This window comes from Dendropsophus ebraccatus, chromosome 2 (assembly GCF_027789765.1).
Source record: "Dendropsophus ebraccatus isolate aDenEbr1 chromosome 2, aDenEbr1.pat, whole genome shotgun sequence".
NCBI lineage: Eukaryota > Metazoa > Chordata > Amphibia > Anura > Hylidae > Dendropsophus > Dendropsophus ebraccatus.
This window is the reverse complement of record NC_091455.1, coordinates 148,596,219-148,616,362: the sequence shown is the minus strand read 5'-3', so window position 1 is coordinate 148,616,362 and position 20,144 is coordinate 148,596,219. Positions and strand designations below refer to the sequence as shown.

General features: G+C 46.3%; 1 long non-coding RNA gene across 1 annotated transcript in view; it reads left to right on the top strand.

Moving 5' to 3' along the window:
• Positions 1–521: 521 nt before the first annotated feature.
• Positions 522–20,144, top strand: part of LOC138783600 (uncharacterized) — a 32,308-nt gene continuing 12,685 nt past the window's right edge. Inside the window, exon 1 of the long non-coding RNA XR_011361720.1 lies at positions 522–869. This is a non-coding gene — a long non-coding RNA (uncharacterized lncRNA). The remainder of the gene's footprint in view (positions 870–20,144) is intronic.

The following is a 20,144-nucleotide window of genomic DNA, read 5'->3' as shown; positions in this document are numbered from 1 at the left end:
ACTGAGCAAAGAGATGAGGAGGTGTAGACTATTTTTACCCCCAGAAGAACATGCCAGAAAACTCCAGAGCCTGTGATTATAAATACAGGTGAGCAAGTGCATTTCTGCCACTAGAGGGAGCCGAATCCTCTGGGAGGCCAGCTCAGAGCAAAGGAAACTGCCAGGGCACAAGCAGGCTGAGAAAAAGAGATATGGTTGCAGTACCATGCGACCAAGAGCAGTTAGGGGGTAGTGGATATAGACGTGTGCCATTACAATTACAAATACAATGGACATAAACTGTTAACAATTCATCTTTTACTCACACTACACATCTGTCAGCAGGCAGGCCCGCTTCTGCCATGAGGCAGACTGAGGCTTCTGCCTCAGGCGGCAGCTCTTGGGGTCCTGCAGGGGGCGGCAGAATCTTCTCTGCTGTCATTTTAGTGAAGTTTAACTTCGCTAAAATGACAGCAGCCCCGATCTCCTCACAGTGCTGAGTGCAGTGGTGTCCTCAGGCATTAAGATCCGGGGCCAGTGCCCCAAACAGGAAGTTCACTGCCCCGAATCTTTTGCCTAGGGAATCACTGTACTGCACTCTGCACTCCGGGGCTTGGTGCATCCGGGTCCTGTGCTGAGTGCTCAGCTCCCTCCAGTCTATTCAGAGGGGGGGGGGGGGAGTGACGGAGGATTCAGCAGACCACCTGCTGAATGACACTTATCTGTAGAGTATGTAGAGAGAGGGAGAGAGAGAAAGCCCCTGCGCTCCCCCTCCCCCCTCCCCCTCTCCTGTCACTGTGAGGAGAAGCTGCTCCCTTATCTGGATGCCGCGCTGAAGATGACCTCTGACCTCCCTCTCCTGCCGGGATCTCTGTGACTGCACCACCTCTGTAAGTATACAGCACACTATCACTGATATGAGGTGTAGTGGGATGTTCTGCAACAGCTGAGGTGTAGTGGGATGTTCTGCAGCAGCTGAGGTGTAGTGTGGTGTTCTGCAACAGCTGAGGTGTATGAAGAAGTTCTGCAGCAGCTGAGGTGTATGAAGAGGTTCTGCAGCAGCTGAGGTGTATGATGAGGTTCTGCAGCAGCTGAGGTGTAGTGTGGTGTTCTGCAACAGCTGAGGTGTAGTGTGATGTTCTGCAGCAGTTGAGGTGTAGTGTGATGTTCTGCAGCAGCTGAGGTGTAGTGTGATGTTCTGCAGCAGCTGAGGTGTAGTGTGGTGTTCTGCAGCAGCTGGGGTGTAGTAGGATGAGGTTCTGCAGCAGCTGAGGTGTATGATGATGAGGTTCTGCAGCAGCTGAGGTGTATGATGATGAGGTTCTGCAGCAGCTGAGGTGTATGATGAGGTTCTGCAGCAGCTGAGGTGTATGATGAGGTTCTGCAGCAGCTGAGGTGTAGTATGAGGTTCTGCAGCAGCTGAGGTGTATGATGATGAGGTTCTGCAGCAGCTGAGGTGTATGATGAGGTTCTGCAGCAGCTGAGGTGTATGATGAGGTTCTGCAGCAGCTGAGGTGTAGTATGATGAGGTTCTGCAGCAGCTGAGGTGTATGATGAGGTTCTGCAGCAGCTGAGGTTTATGATGAGATTCTGCAGCAGCTGAGGTGTATGATGAGGTTCTGCAGCAGCTGAGGTGTATGATGAGGTTCTGCAGCAGATGAGGTGTATGATGAGGTTCTGCAACAGCTGAGGTGTAGTAGGATGAGGTTCTGCAGCAGCTGAGGTGTATTATGAGGTTCTGCAGCAGCTGAGGTGTAGTGTGAGGTTCTGCAGCAGCTGAGGTGTATGATGAGGTTCTGCAGCAGCTGAGGTGTAGTAGGATGAGGTTCTGCAGCAGCTGAGGTGTAGGATGAGGTTCTGCAGCAGCTGAGGTGTATGATGAGGTTCTGCAGCAGCTGAGGTGTAGGATGAGGTTCTGCAGCAGCTAAGGTGTAGGATGATGAGGTTCTGCAGCAGCTGAGGTGTATGATGAGGTTCTGCAGCAGCTGAGGTGTATGATGATGTTCTGCAGCAGCTGAGGTGTATGATGAGGTTCTGCAGCAGCTGAGGTGTATGATGAGGTTCTGCAGCAGCTAAGGTGTATTATGAGGTTCTGCAGCAGCTGAGGTGTATGAAGAGGTTCTGCAGCAGCTGAGGTGTATGAAGAGGTTCTGCAGCAGCTGAGGTGTATGAAGAGGTTCTGCAGCAGCTGAGGTGTAGGATGATGAGGTTCTGCAGCAGCTGAGGTGTAGGATGAGGTTCTGCAGCAGCTGAGGTGTATGATGAGGTTCTGCAGCAGCTGAGGTGTATGATGAGGTTCTGCAGCAGCTGAGGTGTATGATGAGGTTCTGCAGCAGCTGAGGTGTAGGATGATGAGGTTCTGCAGCAGCTGAGGTGTATGATGAGGTTCTGCAGCAGCTGAGGTGTATTATGAGGTTCTGCAGCAGCTGAGGTGTATGATGAGGTTCTGCAGCAGCTGAGGTGTATGATGAGGTTCTGCAGCAGCTGAGGTGTATTATGAGGTTCTGCAGCAGCTGAGGTGTAGGATGATGAGGTTCTGCAGCAGCTGAGGTGTAGGATGATGAGGTTCTGCAGCAGCTGAGGTGTAGGATGATGAGGTTCTGCAGCAGCTGAGGTGTATGATGATGTTCTGCAGCAGCTGAGGTGTATGATGAGGTTCTGCAGCAGCTGAGGTTTATGATGAGATGCTGCAGAACATCATAATACATAATGAGAAAATAATAAAATTACGAATAGCTGAGGTATCGACGTGAGAATACGTGAGAAAAGTTCCTACACAAATTATACTAGTATCGGGGGAGGGGGGGGGGCGCCATTTTAATTTTCGCCTCAGGCAGCAAAAAAGCTAGAATCGGCCCTGTCAGCAGGGCACATGCACACACACACACACACAGCTATACTCACCTGCTGTTTCTTTTTATTGATTGACTCTTGTAGTTGGTTGCAGGAGCTGGTACCTAAGTGATACCTATTGTGCCAGTTGCCTAGTAAAAGGCAAGTGATATCTATTGTGCCAGTTGCCTAGTAAAAGGCAAGTGATATCTATTGTGACAGTTGCCCAGTAAAAGGCTACTATGAAGAAGGGTAGTGCAAAGGGACAGGGCCGTGGACGCGGAAGAGGCGGTTCAGGCACAAGTTCTGTGCAAGCACCTGGACAATCAACGGCTGCTGCTGAGGGGCAGGCAGGTTTACGTGCTTCCAAGATCCCTCAGTTCATGAACCGGCTAGGCATAGGGCAGACTACACCGCTGTTAAGGCCAGACCAGCAGGAACTGGTGGTCAAATGGATAGCAGATAACGCTTCCACCCAAATGTCAACAGAGTCCAGTCCCGTTGGCAGCCAAGAGTCTGGACTGCAGAAACCTCGCTAACATGCCCAATGTTCTGAAAACATTGAGGTCACCTTTGCCCAGTCCCCGGAGCTGTTTTCTGGTCCTTTCCTGGCATCGGAACTGCCAGAATCCTGGGTTTTTATATGCGCTGATGCCCAAAGTTTGGAACATCCGTCATCTCCAGGTGGGAAGCGGAAGTACGCAGCGAGCCACCCACCATCGCAAGCCCTAAACAGCCACATCTCAAAAATTCTGACCCTTGAGATGCCATTTAGACTTGTAGAGACCCAGTCCTTCCGCGACCTGATGGTGGCTGCCGTGCCACGGTATTTGGTCCTTAGCCGCCACTACTTTTCCCGGCGTGCCTTCCCCGACCTGCACCAGCACGTATCCGGTAACATCAAGCGGGCCCTCAGATACTCGGTGAGCGCCAAGGTCCACCTCACCACGGACTTGTGGACAAGCGCATGGGGTCAGGGACGATACATGTCCATCACGGCACATTGGGTCAATGTGGTGAGCGGGGGCCGGGTCTCAAACTGGGAGGTACTACGCTGCTAGCCTGAGGAAGATCCAGAAACGCCTCAATTTGCCTCAACACCGGCTAACCTGCGACGTCACCACTCGCTGGAATTCTTCCTATTATATGTTGGCCCGGGTGTATGAGCAACAGAGAGCTCTGATGGAATATCAGCTCCATATTCGAGGACTCAACCAAGAGGGTCAGCTATAGTGAGCCTAACCATTCCTCTCCTGTGCATCATCAAAGAAACTCTGCTCTTCACAAAGCAGAGCAACTTGTGTAGTGAGGAGGCCGGGATGTCAGGAGACGCTTTGCAGTGTGACACTGAGAGCACGCTGTTGTCAGCTTCTCAGAAGCAAGGCCAGGAGGAAGAAGAGGACGACGACGAGATGGAGGAGGATGTGGAAGAGGAGGGTGCCCATACTTTGGAGGGTAGCACACACGTTGGGTGTGTACCGTCGGTTAGGCAGGGATGGGGAGAGGAGGAGGAAGAGGAGGAATGGGAGAGTCGTCCGTCTGGTGGGGACAGCCCATTGATTGTTCAGACTCACATGGCAGAGTTCATGTTGGACTGCATGGAAAGGGACCGGCGCGTTGTCCGTATAATGGACAGTAGCCGATACTGGATCTTTGCATTCCTGGACCCCCGGTATACAGACCAGGTTTACTCTCTTATTCCCCTACAGAAGAGGACCAGGCGGCTACAACAATACAAGTTCGAACTCCTGCAGATGATGATGGAGATCTTCCCGCCCACCATCGCTAGCGGAGAGGAGAGTTCAACTGGAACAACATCCACGAGGTCCACGGGTAATAAGCCAATACTGGACAAAATGTGGGACAATTTAATGGCACCCCAGTGCAAAACATCCACCACTGAGGTGCCTCCTACCAGCAGGAGGGACAAGTATCGGCAGATGTTTAAGGAGTACACGGCAGACCGTGATCCTGTCCTCCCCGATCCCTCGGTGCCATACACCTATTGGGTGAACAAGCTGGACACATGGCTGGAGCTGTCTCTCTATGCTTTGGAGGTGCTGGCCTGCCCTGCCGCCAGTGTGCTGTCAGAGAGGGTCTTCAGCGCAGCCGGGGGAATTCTAATGGATAAACGCAGCTGGCTGACGCTTATAAAGATGAACAACAACTGGACAGACCCAGAGTTCCGAACTTGTCCACCACAGTAAAGCAGCCAACAGTGAAGTGCCTTGTGCACTTCCCTCTCACATTACCTCCTAGTACTCCTCCTCCTCAACCTCCTACTTCCTCCTTAACCACTGACTGCACCTGTAGGGCCTACTAGACCCAATTTAGGAGGCTTGATTCAAGGGCCCACAAGTGATTTCCAAAAGGAAAAACCTTTTGGGCCTACTATGGCCAATGTTTTCAGGGAGCTCAACTCAAGGGCCCCCAATCTAATTTTTCCAGGGCTCACCTGATAGCTTCAACCTATTTTTTCCAGGGCTCACCCAATGGGTTTCAACCTAATTTTTCCAGGGCTCACCAGATGGGCCTCAACCTAATTTTTCCAGGGCTCACCCGATGGGCTTCAATCTAATTTTTCCAGGGCTCCCCCGATGGGCCTCAACCTCATTTTTCCAGGGCTCATCTGATGGGCTTCAACCTAATTTTTCCAGGGCTCACCTAATGGGCCTCAACCTCATTTTTCCAGGGCTCATCTGATGGGCTTCAACCTAATTTTTCCAGGGCTCACCTAATGGGCCTCAACCTAATTTTTCCAGGGCTCACCCGATGGGCTTCAACCTAATATTTCCATTTTTCCAGGGCTCACCTGATGGTCCCAAACCTAATTTTTGGAAGGCTGAGCTGAAGTGCCTGCCTGCTACCTTGTTCTTGGAAGGCTGAGCTGAAGTGCCTCTGCCTTTGAGCATAGTGTATTCAAAAACCAATGGAAGAAATCAATACAAACAATGCATAGAGATCTAAATAATAAAAAATTTTAATTATAAAATTAGGAAAACAAATAACGAAAAAGCAGAATTACTTACGGGTAATTGTGTTTTCATGAGCCCATGACAGCACCCCTGGAGAGGAACTCCCATTGCTGGACAGGAAACCTGAGAACATATAAAACAAAGACACACCTCTCCATGCCTTCAGTTCTACAAAAGTACTCCGCTGGAGCCTCTATAATTAATCATAGCTTAACTAAAGTGTTTTTTATAACAAAAATATACGGGATGGGAATAAGTAAGGGGTGCTGTCATGGGCTCATGAAAACACAATTACCCGTAAGTAATTCTGCTTTTATCCCTACGCCAATGACAGCAATTTTGTGAAACCTTTCTTCCCCTGGGTTCCTTGGCTGGTCGCAAGGGACGGTAGTACAATTTCCTGATGTTTATGGAACTCGGATACCACTTTGGGGAGGAAGGACGGCAAGGTCTTCATCACCACTCTATCTTCCTTAATCTGAGTGTAGGGGGAAAACGCTGAGAGGGCCTGCAACTCGCTCACTCTTCTGGCCGTCGTTATGGCAAAAAGAAAAGTAATTTTTAGGGTTAGGAGCTTGATTGTGATGTCCTGTAAGGGCTCAAAGGGTGGTGCTGTTAAAGCTTCCAGAACTAAGTTCAAGTCCCAAGGTGGTTTCGTGATCCTCTTGGGCTGGTTCAACCTTGAGGCTGCTGTAATGAATCTTCTTATAAGGGCATTATCTGCCAACTTAAAGTCAAGAAAAGAACTAAGGGCTGCAATTTGTACTTTCAGAGTATTTGGACTCAGCTTTTTTTCTAAGCCTGCTTGAAGAAAACTCAAAATCAATTAAATATTTGGTTTATCCAAAGGATCTTGTCTTCCTTTAGTGAAATTTAGGAACGCTTTTCACGCTCTTAGGTAAATTTCGGAAGTGACTTTCTTCCTACTAGCCAGAAGGGTATTGATTACGTTGTCTTGGATGCCCCGTCTCCTGAGTATTAACCTTTCAGCATCCAAGCAGTCAGATGCAGTTTGGTTGACGCTGGATGCTGAATTGGTCCCTGGGTCAGCAAGTTGTCCCACTCTGGGAGTATCCATGGTTGTGCCACCGAGAGTTGTCTTAGGAGCGTAAACCATGGTCTCCTGGGCCAAAAGGGTGAGATTAGAATTATCGACGCCCCGTCTTCCCTCACTTTCCTGATGACTTTGGGAATTAGTGGAAACTGGGGAAGGCGTACCCCCTTTCTCTCTTCCAATTTTGTGCGAAGGCATCTATAGCTGTGGAGAAGTCTTTTGGCTTCAGAGAATAGAATCTTTTTAGTTTTCTGTTTTCTCTGGAGGCAAATAGGTCGATAGATGGAACTCCGAATCTTTTTGTTATTAGATTGAACACATACATACTTGTTTAGAGACCATTCTGTCTGACTCAGCTCCACTCTGCTCAGGAAGTCTGCCATCCGGTTTTCTTCTGCAAAAAGAAATATCCGATGTGACAGATTTGACAGTGAGGGGACTCTTGTGCCTCCCTGCTTGTTCACGTATGCCACCGCTGTGGTATTGTCTGAGTATACTTGTACGTTCCTGTCTTTGATCTGAGACTTGAGGCTGGTTAGAGCTAGATGTATTGCTAAGAGCTCCTTGTAGTTGGAAGATAAATCTATTATATGGTCTGGCCTCTCTCACTGTAAGTAATTTTGTTGGGAATGTGCTCCCCACCCCCAAGGGCTGGCGTCTGTAGTGATTCAAAATATCCCCTGTGGAGACCACTGTACTCCTCTGGTTAGGTTCTGGGGTTCCAGCCACCATAGTAATGACCTCCTGGCTACTGCTGATAGGAGGAATAAACTGTCTAGTGATCCCTGGGATCCGTCCCACTTCCCCAATATGTCTGCCTGTAGGGCACTGTTTCTGAACTGTGCCCACTTTACTGCCGGGATGCAGGATGTTAACAATTTCAGAACAGACATTGCTTGTCTGAAGGTGGGCCTGTTGTTTAGGAATAACTCTTGGACTCTTACCATTACTGTTTGTTGTTTTGCTTCTGGAAGGAAGGATTTTTGTTGGGTGGAGTCCAGCAGAACTCCCAGAAAAACACACTTGGGGGGAAGGGGTTAGGTGTGATTTTTTTTAATTTATATTCCATCCTAGTGTTCTTATTATTTGGGATACCTGCTCCAAGTTGTACAGTAGGATGGAATAAGATTCTGCCACTATCAGGAAATCGTCCAGATAGGGTATTAGCAGGACATCCTTTGATCTTATGAAAGCTGCCATATCTGCCACTACTTTTGTAAAAGCCCTTGGGGCTTGGGAGACCCCAAACGGGAGTGCTTTGTACTGTAGATGAACCCAGTGATTTTGGATGAATACTGCTACCCTCAAAAACTTTTGGTGGGATGCATGGATTGGGATGTGATAATAGGCATCCTCCAAATCTATCGATGCCATAAAACAATTTGGATAAAGGAGGGAGATTGCTGACTTTATCGTCTCCATCTTGAACTTTCTGTATAAAAGAAATTTGTTTAGTCCCTTCAAATTTATTATGGTCCGATAAGAACCATCTGGCTTTTTGACCAGGAAGAGGGGTGAGTAAAACCCCTTTCCTTCCTCCGAAGGAGGAACTGGTACCAGGACTTTCTTCCCTATTAGAGAAATTACTTCTTTCTCTAATGCTATTTGCTTTTGAACATCTGACATGCGACCGGTGGGAAAAAATCTGTCCTCTGGGACACTCTTGAATTCCAAGAGCAGATCCCCGGAAATTGTACTCTGCACCCAAGGACTGGAGGAAATGTCCCACCAAGCCTGGGCGAAGTAGGACAGACCTCCCCCCACCGGACACCCATCATTGTTGGGTGGATTTTTGCTTGTTATTAGAGTTAAAGAGGAAGCCTCTTCCTTTCCCTGGGATTTTAAATTTTTTATTACTCTGATTTTGGGAAAAGGGCCTCCTAAATTGCTTTTTGTTCCGAAATGACTCTTGAGGCTTTTGCGTTATAGGAAAGCCTTTCTTCCTATCTGATACCTTTTCTAGCACTGAGTCTAATATTGGGCCAAACAAATGTTCACCATTACAAGGGATTGAGCATAATTTATTCTTGGAGGCACCATCTCCTTTCCAAGATCTTAGCCAAAGTGCTCTTCTTGCTGAGTTTGATAAGGCTGCAGCCTTTGAGGACATTTTGATTGCATCTACTGATGCGTCTGCTAGGAAGTCTGCTGCCTTTGCAAGTACTGGGAGATCTTCTTTTATTCTAGAGACTGGAGAGTCATCTGGGATTTGGTCCTGTTTTTTGGACAACCATAGTCTGAGTGCTCTTGCCACACATGTGGATGCTACACTCGATCTTAGGGCCCCCGTGGCTGCCTCACAAACCCTTTAATTATAGTATTCCGCCTTCCTGTCCATGGGGTCAGGGAGGTAACCAATGTCTTCAAATGGCCAGCAATTTTTCTTGGCCATTTTTGCCACTGGAGCATCGATTTCTGGGGCTCTATCCCATGTTTTTGTGTCAGGTTCCTCAAAAGGGTATTTTCTCTTAAAAGACTTAGGAATAAAGAATCTTCTGTCTGGGTTTTCCCACTCCTTTTTGATTAAGTCTTTAATATTTTTATGAAAGGAGAAGGTGCGAGCTTTCCTATCCCCTAAGCCTTCATAAAGGGAATCTTCCACTGAACATGGCTCCTTTACCTCTTCAATGGTCATTGAGGCCCTTATTGCTTTGATCAGCTTCGTCAGCCGGAAATAGGGATCTGCCCCGGCCTCCCTCTGACTCCTCGCCTGAGGAATATAGGGTATCAACTTCTCCTTCCTCTAGGCTTGGACCTGGTAGGGACCCACTTTGCTCCTGGTCTGGGAGATACCTTGGGGTAATAGACTGGGCAGGGATAATAGGCTGAGCTGGGGTAACTGGCTGTACTGGCATAATAGGCTGCTGAGGTGTAAGACCCCTAAGGGATTGCTGGACCTCATCTCTCACAATTTGTTTTATTGTTTCTGCCAGTGCAGACATGCTGGCGGGTTTGCAGAGTGCACTCACGGAAGTGCAGCTGGAACTGCAGAGTGCGCTGGCGGCAGCGTGACCGGGTATACTGCAGAGCTCGCTAGCGGTAGCGTGGCTGGATACCTGCAGGATAATCGCTGGCTGGCTGCCGAGATCCTCAGTGTCCACAGACGCACGTGGACTATCGGATGCCATCCCCTCCGGCTCCTAAGTACCTCTTGGAAGTGATGTGCCCCTCATGCTGCCCCGTCCCGCGCGTCGAGCGTGCTGACGTCATTGCGGCCGCGCATGCGCACCGGGTAGGAGTCAGGCAGTGACGTCAGGGCCGTATACCTCTACCGCGCCGCAAAGCCGCGGGGTATGGGGCCTTCAGGGACAGGACCGGGGACCCTCGGCAGACCAATGGGTGCTTACCCACAGGAAGACTTACCCCATTCAGGGAGCCCCACAAGGATGATGTTTCCGACGGAGGACCTGCAGCCACGGAGAGGTTGATTCTTACCGCTCGCTGGTAAGGGCCTTGCTTCCGTTGGCTCTGGGGAAAAACGCCCTGGACAGTCCCCGAGGGTCGGAGCTAAAAAATAAAAGCGCAAATTAGCCGATGTTTTCTAGAAAGAAATTCAATCTGTAGTGGCGGTGTGGGAGGGTCTGTCCTCGGTGGTGTAGTGGGAACTATCCAAAAAAATAAATAAATAAAAACAAAGACCTGCCACAAGCTCCCCCCATATTGGCAGCTCTCCTCTTCTCCCTCTGAGCACATGTAGTGTGTAAAGCACTCGGCCTGCGCAGCAATCAGGCTCATACTGGCCCACAGGGGAGCATGGGAATCCCCTGGTTGGCCCTACCCATTGGTGGGCCCCTGAGCAGGAGGTCTGCATCCCTGTTTAGCAGCTTCAGGATGACATATAATCCACCAGTTAGTTTCATTGGACTTCACCTTTCAAGAAACTTAAGTGGACGGCTGTGCTTTTTGCATAGAACAGGGATGGGGAACCTTCGGCCTTCCAGCTGTGGCAAAACTACAACTCCCATTATGCCTGGACAGCTACTATACACTAGAACAGGGATGGGGAACCTTCGGCCTTCCAGCTGTGGCAAAACTACAACTCCCATCATGCCTGGACAGCTTCTATACAATAGAACAAGGATGGGGAACCTTCGGCATTCCGGCTGTCCAGGTCACCATCCCTGGAGTGTCTGACCAGTTAGTAACAGTGAGCAAGAATTACCGGTCACATACACAGCACTGTGCAAAGTCCCTATAGTAATGTAAAAGGTTTGGCGCTAGGTATATCTGGTGTATGTAGGGTGGCCCCCTAGAATAAAATATTCCCTGGTTGGCCCAGTCCGACACCGGCTGCAAGTCCTGTTACATTGTGTGAACATAGCCTATATATGCATGCAAATGTTTACACTTACTAGACGGTCCCAACTCCCGACTTTCATACTCTGTGGGCCGAACAGCTGCCCTTCCGCGGTGCCACCGCCTTTGTTCTTCCATTAGATCTTTAAAAAAAGGAAATAAAAAAAAGGTATAGAAGTCATCAACATCATCATCAGCAATTCAGCATCATCATCCTAAGCTGTTTTATTCCTATAAAGCTCAATACATATATTATAAGAGGAGGGCCATATGCTGTGGGCTGCACATAACAGGTAGAGGGAACATATGATATATGTGGGCCTATGTGTTGGCATTCAGTTAGGGGTTCTGTGGGTACAAAGTAAAAGGGTTGTGAAAGTCCACAGTATATTACACACCCCAATAGCAGATCCCAGTATATTACATATTCAAGTCTCAGGAATTCAGTATATTACACATCCCAGTATCACAACTCCAGTATATTACACATCCCACGATCAGGCTCACAGCAATATTACTCACCGTGCCATATCGCTGCAAGTTTCCGGGGACTCTTATATTTCAGGTTCGACCATTTTTTGGGGATTTGGATGGGGGTCCTTCTCTTGTTCAGATCCTGCTGGAGGGCACGTACCACCTTTCTTATTATCCGCCTTTTACATGTGTTGGGGTTAGTGACAGTTCTAGCCCATAATCCATTACATAGTTAATACGGTTGAAAAAAGACACATGTCCATCAAGTTCAACCAAGGAGGGGATGGATACAGGGAAGGGGGAGGGGTGATAGGTTCTATACATATGCATCTATATTATTTTGGTCTAAGAACTTGTCTAGCCCTGTTTTGAAGCCCTCTACTGTTTTTGCTGTGACCAGATCCTGTGGTAGACTGTTCCACAGATTCACAGTTCTCATGGTAAAGAAGGCTTGTCGCCTCCGGAGATTGAACCTTTTTTTCTCCAGGCAGAGGCAGCGCCCTCTTGTCCTTTGAGGGGGTTTTACCTGGAACATCTTTTCCCCATATCTCTTGTAGGGGCCATTTATATATTTAAATAAGTTAATCATATCTCCCCTTAAACGTCTCTTCTCCAGACTAAACAAATGTAATTCTTTTAATCTCTCCTCATAACTAAGATGCTCCATTCCCCTTATTAGTTTAGTTGCCCGTCTTTGTACCCTCTCCAGCTCTAGAACATCCTTTTTATGAATCGGGTTCCAAAACTGGACGGCATACTCCAGATGAGGCCGCACCAAAGCTTTATAAAGTGGTAATATTATATCCCTGTCCCGAGAGTCCATGCCTGTTTTAATGCATGACAATATCCTGCTGGCCTTAGAAGCAGCTGACTGACATTGTGTGCTGTTCTGTAGTCTATTATCTACAAGTACACCCAGATCCTTCTCCATCAGCGACTCTCCCAGAGTAACTCCCCCCAGGACATATGATGCATGTGGGTTATTAGTACCCAGGTGCATAACTTTACATTTATCCACATTGAACCTCATTTGCCAAGTGGATGCCCAAACACTCAGTGTGTCTAAGTCATCCTGTAACATCTGCACATCCTCCATAGACTGTACTGTACTACAAAGCTTGGTGTCATCTGCAAAGATAGAAACATTGCTGTTAATTCCATTCTCAATATCATTAATAAACAAGTTAAACAGAAGAGGGCCCAGTACTGACCCTTGGGGTACACCACTTATTACCGGGGACCATTCGGAGTAGGAATCATTGACCACCACTCTCTGGGTACGATTATTAAGCCAGTTTTCAATCCAGTTACACATTAAATTTTCCAAACCAATAGACTTTAACTTACCCATCAGACGTCCATGAGGAACTGTGTCAAACGCTTTTGCAAAATCCAGGTACACTATATCCACAGCCGCGCCGCCATCCAGGCTTCTACTTACCTCTTCATAGAAACATATTAGGTTGGTTTGACAGCTTCTGTCCTTAGTAAAACCATGCTGGTTATCACTTATAATACTATTAGCCACTACATATTCCTGGATGTAGTCCCTTATAAGCCCCTCAAATAGTTTCCCCACAATGGACGTTAAGCTTACGGGTCTATAGTTACCTGGGGAAGTTCGAGAGCCCTTTTTGAAGATCGGCACTACATTTGCCTTACGCCAGTCCCTCGGCACAATACCAGTAAGCAAAGAATCACGGAATATTTCATACAAGGGTAGTGAAATTACAGAACTGAGTTCCCTAAGAACTCTGGGGTGCAATCCATCAGGCCCTGGAGCTTTGGTTACATTGAGTTTGTTTAATTTATCTTGGACCATATCTATAGTAAACCAGTTCAGTACATTACATGTGTTAGCAGCACTGGCCCCACCCACCTCAGTACTGGCCCCACCCACCACAGCTCCATCCTCTTTTGTATATACAGAACTGAAGAACCCATTAAGTAACTCAGCTTTCTCCTGATCCCCAGTTATTAATTCCCCGTCGCCATTATTTAGGGGTCCTACATGCTCTGACCTTGGTTTTTTTGCATTAATATATTTGAAGAATTTTTTGGGGTTTCTTTTGCTTTCTATAGCTACCTGCCTTTCATTGTGAATTTTTGCTGCTTTTATTACATTTTTACAGGTTTTGTTGACTTCTTTGTAATGTTTAAATGCTACAGCTGACCCCTCTGATTTATATTTTTTGAATGCCCCTTTTTTCTCATTTATAGCCCTTCTAACCTCGGTTGTAAGCCATGTGGGATTGGATTTTAACCGTTTATATTTGTTACCCATAGGAATATATTTGGCAGTACAGTTATTTAATGTGGATTTGAAGATTTCCCATTTATTAGCTGTATCCGTATGTGACAGCTGCCGCTCCCAGTCTATGCCCTGAAGTTCTGCCCTTAACCCAGGAAAATTGGCCCTTTTAAAATTAAGAGTTTTTGCCCTCCCAACATGCTTTTCTTTTCTACACTTTAAGCTAAAAGTCACTATATTGTGGTCACTATTACCCAGGTGTTCATGGACAGTGACATCCCCAACCAGCTCAGCGTTGTTAGAAATAACCAGATCCAACAAGGCATCACTTCTAGTTGGCTCCTCCACAAACTGGCCCAGAAAATTATCCTGCAGGAGGTTAAGAAATTCCCTCCCCTTTGTGGTTTTAGCTGAACCGTGACCCCAATCTATATCTGGGTAGTTGAGGTCCCCCATTATCACTACTGTTCCCTCCCTCATTCATTCATTCATTCATTCAATCCATGATTTAGACCATGAGCTTCAACTCTTTATCGCCAAAACAGGAGGATCGCCTTGACATTTTTCTACCTCTCCTAATCTCTGCTCTGCTGCGGCCTAGCGTTACATTACAGCGTAATGCGTGATACGCGCGAATAACATGTCGTTCTACGGTCGCACATTGGGATCATGTATGTAACGCTGCGCAAGAAATACAAAGGAAATGTGTGAACATTGCCGTAAACGTTCGTAAAGCGCTCACAAATATTTTTCCTTCGCAACTGCGGAGAGTGGCATTATACTGAGATTTTGGTGTGTTGGGTGCACCCAGGCATGCTCCCCCTGATGTCACAGTGTCATTCCGGAGGTGTTCACATCGTTTAGGGAGGTTTCATGGGGGACTTGGTGACCTCCAAGTGGTCGAATTTGGATTTCCAAGTGCTGAGCATTTTTTTCCCATAGACTATAATGGGATTGAATATTCGTTCGAATAGTCGAATCTCGGTGCCTATTCGATTCAAATTCTTGAAGGTCGAATATTTCACTACTCGCTCATCTCTACTGTCCACCACTAAGCTCTTTCTGAGTCACGCCCCTCAATAAAGCCCCACCCATTGTTTAGTTCTTGTCCCTTTAGACCTGGGATTTTAGACTGAAAAATCTTCCTATTATCCCTCATGAGGATGTGGGGTCTGCTGGGGAGGTGTAGAGGAGGGATATCGACGGCTTGATACAGCTGCTCTTTCCCTGCAGGGCGCGGTCTGCACTACAGAGCCTTCTATAGTCAGTGATTTAGTAGGCTGTGAAGTGAAGGAAGCAATGTACAGGGGAAGATAAGACCATCTAACTCAGCACAGCGCCCCCTCTGGCATTTGCCTGCACTGCTAGATGCTGAGTCTGGCCCTGCTAAGAGTTATGTTCACTCAATGTATTTTTCAGTCAGAAAAATTCATCAGACATCAGAATCACAATTTTGGGCATAAATGACAGCAAATGAAAGGGGAATAAACAAATTGCTATTTTCTTTTGTCATTTAGAAAGTTTATTGCTATTGTAAAACAGATTGTTACCAGAAAAAAAAAATTAGAAAAAAATTAGCTGTTCCTTATATACAGCTTTCATTTATTTTCCAAGTATATGCATGAACAGGATGATTGCTAGATGCAGCTTTTGATCACTGTAGGAACTATAAAACATGTCAATAACACAGAGTGAGTCATCATTTGTGCCTTGGATAGAACATTTCTCTAATTGAGTGTTCCCACTATAGCTGGAGCTGTGTCACCTTACTCTTCCCTGATCAATAATCCATGTCTCCTGAATATTTTTTAAATCCCCCCTAGAGACCAATGCAATTATTTAAAATACATTTTCATGAATCAAAAGATCCATAATAATACAACAATAAAAAGTAATTGTTTTAAAGGGGAATCCAACTGCTGAATTCAACTGCTGGAAAGAGGGACCTCAGTTTCACGTATTTTTTGTGTACACTATAGCTTCTACAACATTTTGAAAGAAGTGAAAATAGCTGAGTAAGGCTATCTTCACATGACGTTTATTTTTCTGTTTTATCAATTGTATGTGTGTGTTGTATCAAATATAGTCCGTAGTTTAGCATGTCTCAGTGCCCATCCAGCAGATGCTGGAACAATATTATAGTTCTGGTGGACTGTCTGGCTTTTGGCTGTGTCTTTAATTGAAAAGTCCACTGAATGTAGTAAAGCTGGTGAAAGAACGGTGAACAACTGCGTGAACAACTAAAAAATAATGTTGTTTGCAAAAGACACTCGTGAATAATTGTCATGATCATTATTTTGATTCCCTCTCTAGCAACACACATTATTTAACCCCTTTCCGACGAATCACGTACTGGCACGTCCAATTCTGCACAGCGTTTCGGCAGTATGTGACATGGATGACACAGGCGCAGGAGCTGTGCGCGTGTAATCCACGGGGAGGCACGGATGTCAGTGATAGCTGGGCACCTGCCGCAAATGCCTATAGTACTGCAAAAAGGGAGAATCCTCCTTTCGTTCCCCATCAGGGCTGTTCCCCGAAGCCTCCTGGTGTAACAGCTACGGTGGATAATCAGGCTCAGCCTAAGGCTAAGTCTGATCAGCTTTCCCTATTACAGGCATTATGCAATGTAATATGCCTGTAATCAGGAAATTACATAGTGAATTCCTAATGGTGAAACAATAAATTAAAGTGTAAAAAAAACACACACACAAAAATATTAAGATACACTCAGCCTCAGTGGGACACACTCGGGATGTCATTGCCTTGCCTGTGAGCTGATGTACAGCATTTACCTTGAATAAACTGCACTGGTTGGCGAGTTGCCGCTTCCTGTTTTGGTTCTTCATTCTGTGTATCAGATGACCTGTATACAGAGCACCACCTGTAAGTGCTAGAGACGCCGTACATGCCAAGACTGCATGCCAGCAGCCCCCCTCATTGGATGCTTGAGGGACAGTGCCAAACTCTTCAGTTTCTACGTTCATTGCAAAAAATATTGATAATAAAGTTAAATTCATATATAATCCCCATAGTCCCCAATACAAAGTAAATCTTGGAAAAATAATAATAAAAAAAGGACACATATCTACTATCGCCACTTGCATAATGATGCTGGTAATAAAACAATTAAATGATTAAACCTGTGTGGTGACCACAGAAATTTTAAAATGAGAAAAATACTAATTTTGTCATTTTTTTTTTATGAAATTTTTATTTATTTTTTTTACAATTTTTTTGGGGGGGAAATCAGCCCAAATTTACCACTAACCTAAAGTAAGAAAAGTTATAGCATCATGTAGCTACAACCACAAAAAGTGAGTCAGGTTGGATTTAAAAAATGGACTCTGGTCCTGAAGGCCAAAATCAGTCCAGTCCTGAATAATACCATGTGTACATTGGGTAAAACAATACACTGTGTACATTGGGTGGCTGCCATTGCATTGACTTTAATGTATTGCATTGATTTGTTTAAAAGTAAATAACAGACATCATTTTAAAAAGAAAAACTGCCTTTTCTCTTTTCTTTTTCTAGCCAATCAGCTGGAAGTGTTATGAGCTCGGAAACCCCTTTAATACAAAATGAAGGGTACTGTATGACTGAAAAGAATATGTATAGTACCTCACTTGTGTACTTTGTAGATAAATATGGCTATGTTTACCAATTTTTTTTTATTTTTTTTTTAGATCTACAACTGCTTACTGTAAAATCAGGCAGCATTATGTAAATGTACATCATCTGCAAGATATAGGAGGAGATTTATCAAACATGGTGTAAAGTGAAACTTGCTCAATTGCCCCTAGCAACCAATCAGATTCCACTTTTCATTCCTCACAGACTCTTTGGAAAATGAAAGGTGGAATCTGATTGGTTGCTAGGGGCAACTGAGCCAGTTTCACTTTACACCATGTTTGATAAATCTTCCTCATAGTTCCTAGACAATACCATACTGTACATATAGGTGCTGTAATTCTGTAGGCACAGGAGTTGACAGGAGTGACATTCAAATGCCAGCTTTTTTGTCCTTAAAAACATTATTTATCATTTAGAAAATAATAATCTGCATGTAAACATTAAACATTTTTAGTAGTTTATAGAGATGAGCGAGTATACTTGTTCCAGTATAGTATTCACTTAATTATCATAGTGCCTGAAAGTACTTGGAACTCTTAAGAGTATCACGAGAGCTTTAGTCTCTCATTGACTTTTTGTTACTCGATTTTTTTTTGTTACTCGAGCATTTAAGTGTTAAAAAAATATTTAACACAAATAACGAGCATTTGAGTATTTTAGTCCTCACTAATCCATAGTAGTTTATTGAATCATTTTGATCATGAACCTCTGTTCAGAGGTAGTGGTGCTCCAAGCACTGACTACTCTAATCCTCTGCTGAACTGCAGGGCCAGATCAGCATACAAGGTGGCTCCTTTGAGGTCCTGACACTGGCTAGCAGGGGCTGGCTGGCAAATTTTAGCCTGGGGGGCAAGCAGACAGCACTGGCCCATGAGTAGCCAGCTAACGGCCCATTCTTCAAGGACCACTCTGTCCCTTACCTATTATTACTCTCCCCACACCAGTGCAGGGAAGGTAGATGGCAACTCGGACCTGTAAGTCCTCCAGCAGCAATGTTCTGACAGTTCCGATAACATCTTCGGCCCTTCCAGTCATTTGTAAACAGGGAATTCCTACTGCTCCCTGTGAAGGGGTCAGAAGTCACTTTTCTGTATGAGGCTATGTTCAGACGCTGTATGACATCAGCCATTCCGTGACCCGGCCAGTGTCAGATAAGATCATTCCAGCCGGTACTGCAGTATGATCTTCAGCGCCGTTGAGCATCTGTGCGCACCCGCATCAGGATTCCCTGCTGCTCATAATGGAGTGTGCGGCTAGAGCCGCACGCTCCATTGTGTGAACTGGCAGGGTTTTCTGCGGCCGCAATTCAATGAATGACATGCCAGTTTATTGCGGCGCCGATAGTGATCCCGGCCGAAGTGTATACTATGTGTATGTATATATGTACTACAGTGTGCAATAGCCTTTCTATTGGAAAGGGCACGCTCCTCCGCTGCTGCCGCTCGAAGAAGAAACGGAACCGTCCCATAGACTTACATTGACAAAGTGACTTCTGGCCCCTTCACACAGAGCAGTAGGAATTCCTTGGTCACAAATGACCAGAAGGGATGGAAACATTATGCAAACTGTTGGAACATTGCTGCTGGAAGAAGTACAGGTCCAGGTTATCTTCTACCCTCCCTGCACTGATGTGGGGAGGGTAATAATATATAAGGGCTGGAGTGCTCCTTTATAGGGAACCAATTTGCACAATTGTGCTGATATGGTTTCCAGCTGCACAGTATAGATCTACTAAGATGGTGGGAAAGCTGGGTGACCTCCATCATACTGTGTACAAGATGCTGGGAAAGCTGGGTGACCTCTCTCATACTAAGCATAAGATGGTGGGAAAGCTGGGTGACCTCTCTCATACTGAGTATAAGATGCTGGAAAGCTGGGTGACCTCCATCATACTGACTTCTATACAAGATGCTGGGAACACTGGGTGACCACCATTATACTGACATAGAGGATGCTGGGAAAGCTGGGTGACCTCCATTATACACTGACATACAGGATTCTGGGAAAGCTGGGTGACCTCCATCATACTGACTTCTATACAAGATGCTGGGAACGCTGGGTGACCACCATTATACTGACATACAGGATGCTGAAAAAGCTGGGTGAAAGCTGGGTGACCTCCATTATACACTGACATACAGGATGCTGGGAAAGCTGTGGGACCTCCATTATACATTGACATACAGGATGCTGGGAAAGCTGGGTGACCTTCATCATACTAAGTACCAGATGCTGGGAAAGCTGGGTGACGTGAGTATACAAAGAGGGGACAGGGGATCCCCTTTTACCCATGTACTGTATAGGGCCTGGTACCCATACAGACCACCCCATCTCCCCTGCAGATATGGGCACCAGGCCCTGAACAGTACATGGGAGGGGGTACATGATCCACTCTCCCCTCACAATACTGCTTACTAGGCCATGGTGCAGGGGAGAGGGGATGTTGTATAATTCATAATAAACATCCCACCCAGATACTGTTTAGGCCTAGTGGATGCCCCGGGCCCGTGAGACACCGCCCCAGCATCTTTGGCCCCACCCCTTTCACCCGCGACCCCCCTTATTTACCTTACCTAGGCCAGGGCCGTCTTATCCATTGGGCAGGGTAGGCAGCTGCCCGGGGCCCCTTGCGTCCTAGGGGGCCCCTGC